This window comes from Myotis lucifugus, unplaced genomic scaffold (genome assembly GCF_000147115.1).
Source record: "Myotis lucifugus unplaced genomic scaffold, Myoluc2.0 scaffold_127, whole genome shotgun sequence".
NCBI classification, from domain to species: domain Eukaryota; kingdom Metazoa; phylum Chordata; class Mammalia; order Chiroptera; family Vespertilionidae; genus Myotis; species Myotis lucifugus.
The window spans coordinates 3537891-3548009 of record NW_005871175.1 but is presented as its reverse complement, the minus strand read 5'-3'; the positions used below and the strand labels follow the sequence as shown (position 1 = coordinate 3548009).

At 48.3% G+C, this 10119-nt stretch overlaps 1 long non-coding RNA gene and 1 pseudogene across 2 annotated transcripts in view; both read right to left on the bottom strand.

The window, feature by feature from the left end:
• LOC106698018 overlaps positions 1 to 702 on the bottom strand; it is a 3168-nt gene extending 2466 nt beyond the window's left edge. The window contains exons 1-2 of the long non-coding RNA XR_001349302.1: positions 638 to 702; positions 199 to 340 (exon numbers count right to left, since the gene is read on the bottom strand). This is a non-coding gene — a long non-coding RNA (uncharacterized LOC106698018). The remainder of the gene's footprint in view (positions 1 to 198; positions 341 to 637) is intronic.
• Positions 703 to 8905: 8203 nt separating this feature from the next.
• LOC102421781 lies at positions 8906 to 9802 on the bottom strand (annotated as a pseudogene). The gene has a single exon (XR_001349301.1). The product of XR_001349301.1 is annotated as an M-phase-specific PLK1-interacting protein pseudogene (transcript).
• Positions 9803 to 10119: the final 317 nt, after the last annotated feature.

The following is a 10119-nucleotide window of genomic DNA, read 5'->3' as shown; positions in this document are numbered from 1 at the left end:
CCCCCCCCCCGCCCGGTTAACAATCCGACCCCACTAGATGCAGCTGTTCTGCCCCGCGGAGCCGAGAAGGTAAATGCACTTGAGTCAGGCGGGCAGACTCCGGGCTTTGCACCAAACCCGGCGCCCGGCACCCTCTGGTCGCCATGTGCCCACGTGCTCTGGGCCTGGGTCATTTCATTTCAAAAAAAGGGGACGTACCTGCGCTTAGACCTCAGACTGCTGCGCCCACAGGCGTCGGAGACACACTCCCCAGGCCCCAGGTCGCGCTGGGGCCCGCTCTCGCCCCGCAGGCCAGGTGGGGCCGGCACCCCAGCCGCTACTCTGTAGCCACGGCTGCGCCCTGGGGAAGCAAAGCGCAAACTTGTTACCGCGCCCGGCCGCCCGCGGGGACCCTCCAGGCGGCTCCGCGCGGTGTCTGTGCCTCGCGCGGCACCGGGACGGGCAAGGCCGCCCGCCCCCCGGGCCGCCAAGGGCTACTCTACCCCTCGGTTCTGGCCGCCGGGAGCAGAGGAGCTCCGGGCGGGCAAAGCTTGAGGGGACCCGGGACGACCTCCCGCACCTCCCCGGCCCGAGCCCAGCCCACCCGGCCGCTGGGGGGCCGCCCTCCCGCCGGGACCGCACGTAGAGGCGCACTCACCGCCGACTCCACGAGACTGAGAGGCCGGTGCCCCGCGCGCACCGCGGAGACCGGTTCTGCAGCGCGGGGCGGGGTGGGGGCGGCGCGCCGGGCAGCCAATCCCGGGAAGCCCGGCCGGGGCGGGGCGAGCCCGGCCATTGGTGCCCACGGTCCTCCGCGCGTCCGGCTCCGGCTCTTTCCGCGGCGGGAGGAGAGCCGAGCCTGCGCGGAGCCTCCTTCTGGGAACCCGAGTCCTGGCGCCTCCCCAGGCCTTGGCCCTCGTGGATCTGGTTCCCTAAGGCCCCCGCGCCTTTCTCGGGACGCTCCTGCGGATGCCCTGGCCTTACCCCGGGGCCGGGCCACGACCCAGAGACTTCCTTCCCTACCACTGCGCTAGCCGATCGTGTGATTGGAGGCCGTCCTGCGAAGCCATGAGCCTAAAGGGAAGCCCGCCACGTCCCTTTCGACCAGCGCACCCCAGGGCCCCTCCCAGTCCTTGGGGGACCAGCCTCCCTCTTGCTCTCTGTGCACTCTCTTGCAGTGTAGATAAGTAGCCGGCCAGCAGCCAGGGTGGGCTGCTATGCCTTTCCCTAGGAGACACTCAAACGGCAAACAGGTAAGGGGAATACAATTGGAGTATACGCCAAAAAGGAAAGTTTGATTACTGTTTCCAGACTTTGTCATCTGTTAACAAATGTAATCCTCAAAATACCTTTTGTGATCGCCCTGGCCTGTGTGGCTCGGTTGGTTGCCTGTGCACTGAAAGGTTGTGGGTTAGATTCCCAGTCAGGGCGCAGGCGGGGTTGTGGGATCCATCCGGGTAGGGGCCCTGGTAGGGGCGTGCAGGAGTCAGCCCACCCATGTTTCACTCCCACACAGATGTTTCTCTCTCCCTCTCCCTTTCTCTCTCTAAAAATAAGGAGAAAATATATTTTAAAATACCTTTTTATCATCCCCACATTATAGGGGAGAGGGGTGTAATACATAAATCCGCATTATTAACCGGTAATATATAAATCCTCATTATTAACCAGTAATACTTAAATCCGAATTATTAACCGGTGATCATTAATCCCCTAGAAACCGGCTGGGACCACAGGAGCTGACCATTTAAGTAAGGCAGGTAATCCCTCTACGCAGCCTACCACTCTGCACTGCATGCATTAGAAAGTGTGTTAACAATAGGACAAGTTCACCCCTATTTTTAATTCAAATGTCCATCCAAGGTTGCAACCCCTTCAACACAGACAGCGTGAGCGTTAGTACCTGGCAGGGCCTAATCAGGTCGCGCGTTAGGACCACGGGTTCCTTCTGCCAAGTGGCAGCAGAGCTGCTCTGCCGGAAACCTCCGCACCAGCAGGTGAGCGGGGGAAAGCCCAGCGGAGAAGGCAGGTGAGGGAAAGTCCGAGCTCCAGGCTAAGAGCTCCCGGACCGGCCTCGCCCCACCTTGGCCTCCGGCACCGGGGGGGTCAGGGGACTGACAAAGGCAGCTCCTTCCTGCGGCTCCTCAAACTCTGAGGCCGCCTCCATCGCCCCTCAACGCCCCTCCGGTCAGGGTCGGGAATCGATGGAGGCCTCCAGGTGTCCATGAATGTAGGGAATTTCCTCTAGCAGCGGGACCCAGTGACCCAGGGCCGGAGGGAGACCTGCACCCTCCCCTGCAGCCAGGAGAACCCTGGAAGACCCGGTCTGCCCATCACCCATGAGCACCCCTGATTGGTTAAGCATGGGATGCTCCTGTGCCATTGGTCTTTTCCAGCCGCACAGCCCGGCTAAGAGGGTGGGGAACAGCAGAGACTTGAGACCCCTGCAGGGAATGAGTCCTAAGCTTCAGACAGGTACCCAGTCTAAGAGCGGAGGCTTCTAGGTGAAACAGGAATTTTAGGGGTAAAATCGGACAGGTTTAGGAAATTTTGGAAATTAAGGGGGCCATGAAGGAAGCACAGGGCTACAGAGCAACAGAAGGTATCCTATATAATAAAACCCTAATATGCAAATCGACCTAATGGTGGAATGACCGGTTGCTATGACATGCACTGACCACCAAGGGGCAGATATTCAACACAGAAGCTGCCCCCTGGTGGTCAGTGTGCTTCCACAGGAGCCAGAAGCCGGGCTCACGACTGGTGAGCACAGTGGCAGTGGCAGTGACGGGAGCCTCTCCCTCCTCTGCTGCAGGCGGGAGGTAAAGAGTGAAGGGTCCCGGACTGCAAGAGGGATGTCCGCCTAGGGGTCCTGGACTGTGAGAGGGCACAGGCCAGGCTGAGGGATCCCCCCACCCCCGCAGTGCACGAAATTTCATGCACTGGGCCTCTAGTATTTCCATAGAATGGAAGAGCTGGAAAGTTGCAACAGGTACATTTCCATAGAATGAAGGAGCTGGGAACAGCAAAAGGTCTATATTTACAAAATACAGAGAAGGAAGCCCTTTGTCCAGAAGGAGAAGAAGAAAGCCCAAAGGGAATAGGAAAACAATAAGGAAGGAGGGGAGGGGGGGTGAGAACTTCACATGTCCCATGTGAGGTTCGACCTTTGAATCCATGAGTTACTATAGTAACCAGTCTAGGGGAATAGTGACCAATCAGAGGGGATATCAAGGCACCAGGATCTGCAGCCTTTATAAGCCATAGAAAAAAAGAACTCAGTGCGACCCTTTTCCCCTCCCCCCTCCCACATGAGAGTCTGTACTTATTCTTAAATAAATTTCCACCTTTACTATACCACTTTCTGTCTGTGGATTCATTCTTTGATTCTGGCGGACGAAGAATCCAGGTTCCAGTCCAAAAATTCCATTTCATAGGGACCTTGCCAAATTAAGGTATTTCTCTTGAAGCTTTCTAATCTCAACACCTTCTATCTTGCTCAGCACAGTATGCAGTGAGAGCTGCTTTTTTTTTTTTAACATCACTAACTCCCCTGTGCCTCATTAAGTCATCAAAACAATCATCAATAAAGTGGGCACTGTTAATATTTTTTCAAGTGAAGAAAGCAAAAGAAGGAATTTAGTGACCTGCCCCAAAGTCTGTGTTTTCTCTCTAAATATCAACTATAGCCTGTCCTTTCTGTTCCTGTTGCTCTACTTGGATTCAGGCCTTCACAATTGCTTGCCTGGGCTACTTCTAGAATGGCCCTTTAACTCCTCTCCTAGCCGTGTACAAAGCCAAGAATTAATCTTCCTAATGCAAAGCTGATCATGTCTCTCGAATCCTTCTCAAGCCTCTCAAATGTCAAATCCTTCTGTGGCCTCATTCCCCAGAGGTTCTGGCAATGGGTGCTACTCATTAAAGTCTTCCCCTTTGGATCAGTGCACAAACCGGAAATGAACAGCCTGCTGAAGTTTCACAAACACGTCACACCAGCAACGAGCTAAAAAGACAACATAACCAGCATCCTAGACGTGTGTCCTTCCCGCCACTTACTACTCCCTCCCACACAAGGGTTTTCCACCATCCTGACGAAGAAGAGCATGTAGTCAGTCTAGAGTACCATTCCTTTTTGTACATTATATAAATGGAACAATTACAGTGCATACTGTTTTGTGTCTGGTCTCTTTAAGTCACTGTTTAGGTTCATTCATATGTTGACTATAGTTAGAGTTTGTTCACAAGAATGCAGATTTGGGGAGAGAACTGAGAGTTAAGGTTTGGCCATGCTCTATGGCCAAATGAGATGCCTATGAAACGTCCAGGTGGAGATGACCAATAAGTACAAATACAAGAGTTTAAAGTTGAGTGGAGAAACCAGGGTTGGCGACACAGATTTGGGAATCACTGACACATCAATGCTATTTAAAGACACAGGGGCTGCATTAGAACGCTGGTGGGGGTTGCTATGCAGATAACGAGGAGGAGGGGGCCTAGAACCAGCCCCGAACACGCTCACATTTAGAGATGGGACTGAAGAGGAGCTGGACAAGGAGTACCTAGTGGAGCAGGAGAAAAACCAAGAGATTCTGTGTATTCGTCAGGGTTCTCCAGAGAAATGGAACCGTTATTATAAGGAATTGGCTCACATGATTACAGAGGCTGGAGAGCCCCAAGATTTGCAGGGTGAATCAGCAAACTGAAGACCCAGGAGGGCTGATGGTGTCGGTCCAGGCTGAGTCCAAAGGCCTCAAACCCGGAGAGCTGATGGTATATTTTTCACCTGAGGGCCAGCAGGCTCAAGACCCAGGAAGAACTGGTGTTTCAGTTCACATCTGAAGGCAGGAAAAAGGCGAAAATCATCCATATTTTCCTGTAACAATTATTTTCATTCTAAACTGATGTCCCAGTTTTAAGGCAGTCAGATAGGGACAATTCTCTTAGTCAAGGGACGGTCAGCCTTTTTGTTCTAATTAGGCCTTCAAGTGATTAGAGGAGCCCCTCCCACCTGAGGGAGAGAAATCTGCTTGACTCGGCCCACTGGTTTAAACGCTCATCTTACCCAAACACCCTCACAGGAACACTCAGAATGTTTGACCAAATACCTGGGACCCCATGGCTCTGTCAAACTGACACACACAATTAACCATCACAGTGTGATTGAGGGGAGGCTTTTGGAAAGGGGGAGTGTCCAACTGCTAAGAATGGCACTGAAAAATCTAAGAAACTAGCGGGACACTTGAGTTGGCAAGGGGGAGGTCGCAGTGTCCTCCCTGGTGGACAGGAGGGGACTGAGGGAAGTGTGAGGTGCAGACAGTGAGAAGTTCAAGGGCACATCATCAAAGCAGAGGGGAGGCAGGGTGTAGGTATGAACAGGGGTAGGTTGGTGGGAAGATGACAGGCTATTTGTCTAATTGCTTCTACTCAGTGAAGTATGAGACAAGTTCATCAGATGAAAATGTGTGTGGGGTGGGGGGGTGGAAGGAAGTATAAGACTATTTTTTAAGATAAAAGAAAAGGAAAAGTATCTGTGATATAGTCATTTAGAGAATAGAAACTATAGAATTGTCAGGCAATGCTAAGTGCCAATTTCGACTTGTGATTGTGAACTTAAGTTGGACCTGGTAGCACCTTCAGGTGTTACATTCCAGCAATGCTCTAGTGCAGGTGCAAGCCAGGAGGTGGGGAGTTGATACTTGGCCATGTGAGCATATACAGTATAGTGAAGGGAAAGAAGGTAAGAGATTTTTTTCCCTAAATGTTAGCAATATTGAATTTTATTATGCTAAGATTCTATTGTTATACTGTAAATCAGAAGACACCTTAATCAATAAGCCAAATTAATTTGGAGTCTTTTATTATTACCCTAGTACTAGCGGGCTCAGAGTAGAGTGTCTGTCAAATTCTGGGCCCCAAATAGAGGAAGTCTTTCCTACTTATACATTTTTCAGCTCTTTGTCTTCCAAATTTGGAATGAGACTTCCGGGCCTTCTGAGAAAAAGTCCTGCGTTCTGGGACAGGGCCCTGAGACCATATCTGAAGGCCTGGCCTGGCACCAGCACTGACAACTCTGTCTGGGGCATAGTTTACGGCCTCTCTGGAATGGGAGTAGTCTTATTTTTTCCTATTATTTAAGCAAGCAAGCATTTGCAGAAGTCAGAATAGCAGGGTTAAAATTTTAAACAGCAGTTTTTACCCAAGATGGAGGTTACTATGCTTCACTATGAACATCTTTGTGGAAATTCTTTATTAGGAAGGCAGAAGGCATGAAAAAGGGTAGTGTGGTTTCTTAAGATACACTCCGAGTGAAATTACTCAGCCAAAGAGAATGAAGTTTTAATGTCCCATTATACATGGCCCAGTTGCTTCAACTTTTCTAAAGGACAGGTTAATGTGACTGCAATACAGAAGAAATGCATTAAAAAAAAAAAAAGGCAACATTGAGGCATTCCATTGTAGGAGCGTAACAACCTTAGTGGTAAGTAAATATCTCCTGGAAAAAATAATCCCCAAATGCCAGTCAGTATGGCAGAACAGGTGAAGTCTGTGCTTGCCTCTTCCCACATCCACATCGAAATTACATCTAAGTTATAGAACAACCATCACTGAAAACCACCCGATGACTAGCTGAACAGAAGTCCTATAACTAAGGATACAAAGAAGCCACGTTGAGACTGGTGGGAGGGGCAGAGATGCAGAATGAGCAAGTTCTATGCCCATGATGTAGCAGTTAAGAATCAGGAGGGATCTCAGTAGCTGAGCCCCCCCCCCCCCACCCTGCCGAAAAGCAAGGGGTCCCTGCCCCACACCAGCCTCCCAATTTGGGACATGAGTGCTGGGGTAGCATCCCAGAAAAAAGGGCTGCTAGAGACTGAGTTACTCCTCTTAAAGGGACTGTGCACAGACTCGTGTGCTCACAAACTCACTTGTTCTGAGCTGCAGAGCAAGAGCAGCAGCTCAAAAAAACAAACAAACATGTGGAAGGTGAGTAAAAATTGTAGTGATTTTAGAATGTGTTCAAACTTAAGCAACCATCAAATTAGACTGCTATAAACAGCCTGGAATATATGAAGCACATGGTAACCTGGAAACCAAAAATCTCTAAGAGACATACAGGAAATAAACAAAAAGAATCTAAACATAACACTACAGAAAATCATCGACATGGAAGAGAGCAAGAGAAGCAGAAAGGAGCATGGAAGAACTATAAAAATGATCAGAAACACTAAGCTGGCCATAATTACATGTCTATCAATAATTACTTAAATGTAAATAGACTAAATGCTACAATCAAAAGACACAGGGTGGCTGAATGGATAAAAACAAGCCCTGTACATATGCTGCCTAGAAGAGACTCACTTCAGATCAAAAAACACAGACACACTGAGAGTGAAGGAATGAAAAAAGGTGTTTCATGCAAATGGAAACAAACAAAAAAAAGCTGGGGTAGCAATACCTCTATCAGACAACAAAGCCTGTAAGAGACCAAGAAAGGTATTTCATAATGATAAAAACAAGAGGGTATAACTCTTGTAATCATCTGCGGCCCGATGTAGGAGCACCTCAATAGATAAAGCAAGATGGACATAAAGGGAGAGATCGCCAGTGAGACAATAACAGTTGGGGACATTAACACTCCAGACATCAATGGATAAGTCATCCAGACAGAAATTCAACAAGGACACAGTGGTTTTAAATGATGTATTAGATTAGATGGACTTAATTGGTATTTTTAGAGCATTCGATGGGTTAATATTCAAAATATATAAGAAACTCATCCAACTTAACATTAAAAAACCCTCAAACAATCCAATTTAAAATTGGGCAAAGCCCTGGCTGGTGTGGCTCAGTTGGTTGGGCATCATCCTGGGCACCAAAAGGTTGCCAGTTCGAACCCTGGTAGGGCGTGTGCAGGAGGCAGCCGATTGATGCTATGCTTTCACATTGTTTCTCTCTACCTTCCACTCTAAATAATCAATAAAAAAAGAATAGTAAAAAAAAAAAAAAAAGGCAGAAAATCTGAATAGACATTTCTCCAAAGAGGACACACAGATGGCCAAAAGACATGAAAAGATGTTCAATTTGATTAATCACCAGAGAAATGCAAAGTAAAATCACAATGAAATATCACCTCACACCTGTCAGAATGACTATTATCAGCAAATCAACAAATAAGTGTTGGCGAGCATGTGGAGAAAATGGACATTTCAGGCACTGTTTGTAGGGTTGTGAATTAGTGTAGTCACTATGGAAACCGTTGTGGAAGTTACTCAAAAATTACAAATAGAACTACCACCCTGGCCGGGTGGTACAGTAGGTTGGAGCATTGTCCCCTGCAACAAAGGTTGTGGGTGCATACAGGTCAAGGTGCATACAGAAGGCACCAACCTATGTTTCTCTCTCAATCTCTCTCCCTTCCTCTCTCTAAAAATCAATAAAGAATATATTCTCAAGTGCAGATTAAAGGGGAAAAAAAGAACTACCATACAGTCTGGAAATTCCACTACTGTGTATTTATATGAAGAAATCAAGAGCACTAATTCAAAAAGATACATGCACCCTATGCTCATTGCAGCTTTATGTACAGTAGCCAAGATATGGAAGCAAAGTAAGTAAATGTCCAACTGACAAATGGATAAAGAAGATGTGGTACATATATACAATGATTATTACCCATTCATAAAAAAGAATGACATGGTGCCATTTGTGACAATATGGATAAATCTACAGAGCATTGTTGGGGTCCTGCCCCAGCAGGTCCAGGGGTTCACAAAGGTGTGGACGGAGTTGGTGAAGAAGGAATGACACGGAGACAGCGTTCAGTTGATCAGCAGCCTAGCCAGGATCTCTAGCCAAGTTCTGTCCAGGATCTCCAGCCAAGTTCTGTATTTTATTGTCTTATTACATCTGTATTTATACCAGTTGATTTTTTTTTTTTAGGAAGACAAAATGTTTTATTTTAAAACACTGGAAAAACATTAAAAGACAAATGTCCATTATATAACCAAGAATGTTAAATAGTTGGAAACTGTAAATCTTCTAAAATGTGGTAGGCACTTTCAGAGAAATATTCCAAATTATCCTACCATATTTCTTTTCTAATACCAACAATATTTGACATGATGAAAAATACCAAGAAGACTCAACTAATTATTCAAAGTCACCATGTCAGGGTTCAACTTAGGTACACAAGTGAGTTTTGCCCAAGATGTTCCTGACACATGAAGCTTCCAGTTGAATTTCAGAAATGTTAACAAAAGTATCTTCCCTTTTTGCCTGTGAATGTTTGAGTATTGCTGTACTGTTGGCTTATATCCACTACAGACACTGGTTCTAGGCCAGCCCAAGGGTCTTCAAGCATTGAAGGTTTGAAATAACTTTCCAACTCATTAGACATTCTTTTTTCTCTACCACGCCCTGATCCAAAAGGTGTAGATGTCCTTGGAGAACCCTGGGGGTGGGCCTGCTGCCCCGGGGAGTAGCCGAATTGCTGCTGGGACCCCGCGGGGGGCCTGGAGTAGGAGCCAGGGTAGCCGCCAGGGGATGGAGACCCAAACCGGCCCCCGGGGAAGCTGCCGCCGTGTTGCGCAGAGTGGCTGCGCCCATAGGGCCTACACCCGGGCCCGAACGACGGCGTGTGATGCGGGATCCGGTACTCGTCCGGAGGGGAGGGAGGCCGCGGCCTGCCTTCGCCAGGGGTACCCCGGTAGCTGCTCCCGCTGCTCCAACCTCCTACCCATGGGCCGGGGTAAGGAGGAGTCGGGGGTCGGAAGTTCTGTGGGTGCATGTCGGCAGAGGTAGGCCTCACTCCCACGTCCCCAGAACTGTCCTATACCAGTTGATTTTAATCCTATCAATTTCTATTCCAAAGGTTAGGGCGTTTCTTATCTCCATTCCAGGGAGTAAGGATTATGTAGTTTAAGCGTGATTGTTCCTAGTTAAAGTGATTAACTACCCGCCTGGCACTTAGTTAAGGGGTTTTGTTCCCTCCCTAACTTCAGGGGAAAATCCCTACCTGGGGAAACAACCTTTTTCAGAGAGGTGACCTTGGTCAAAACACATAGCGCCAAGAAAGGGAGCAAACATATTAACACATTGTATGCGGGCCGTTTTTGCTAATTTTTTGCACAAATGGCAACG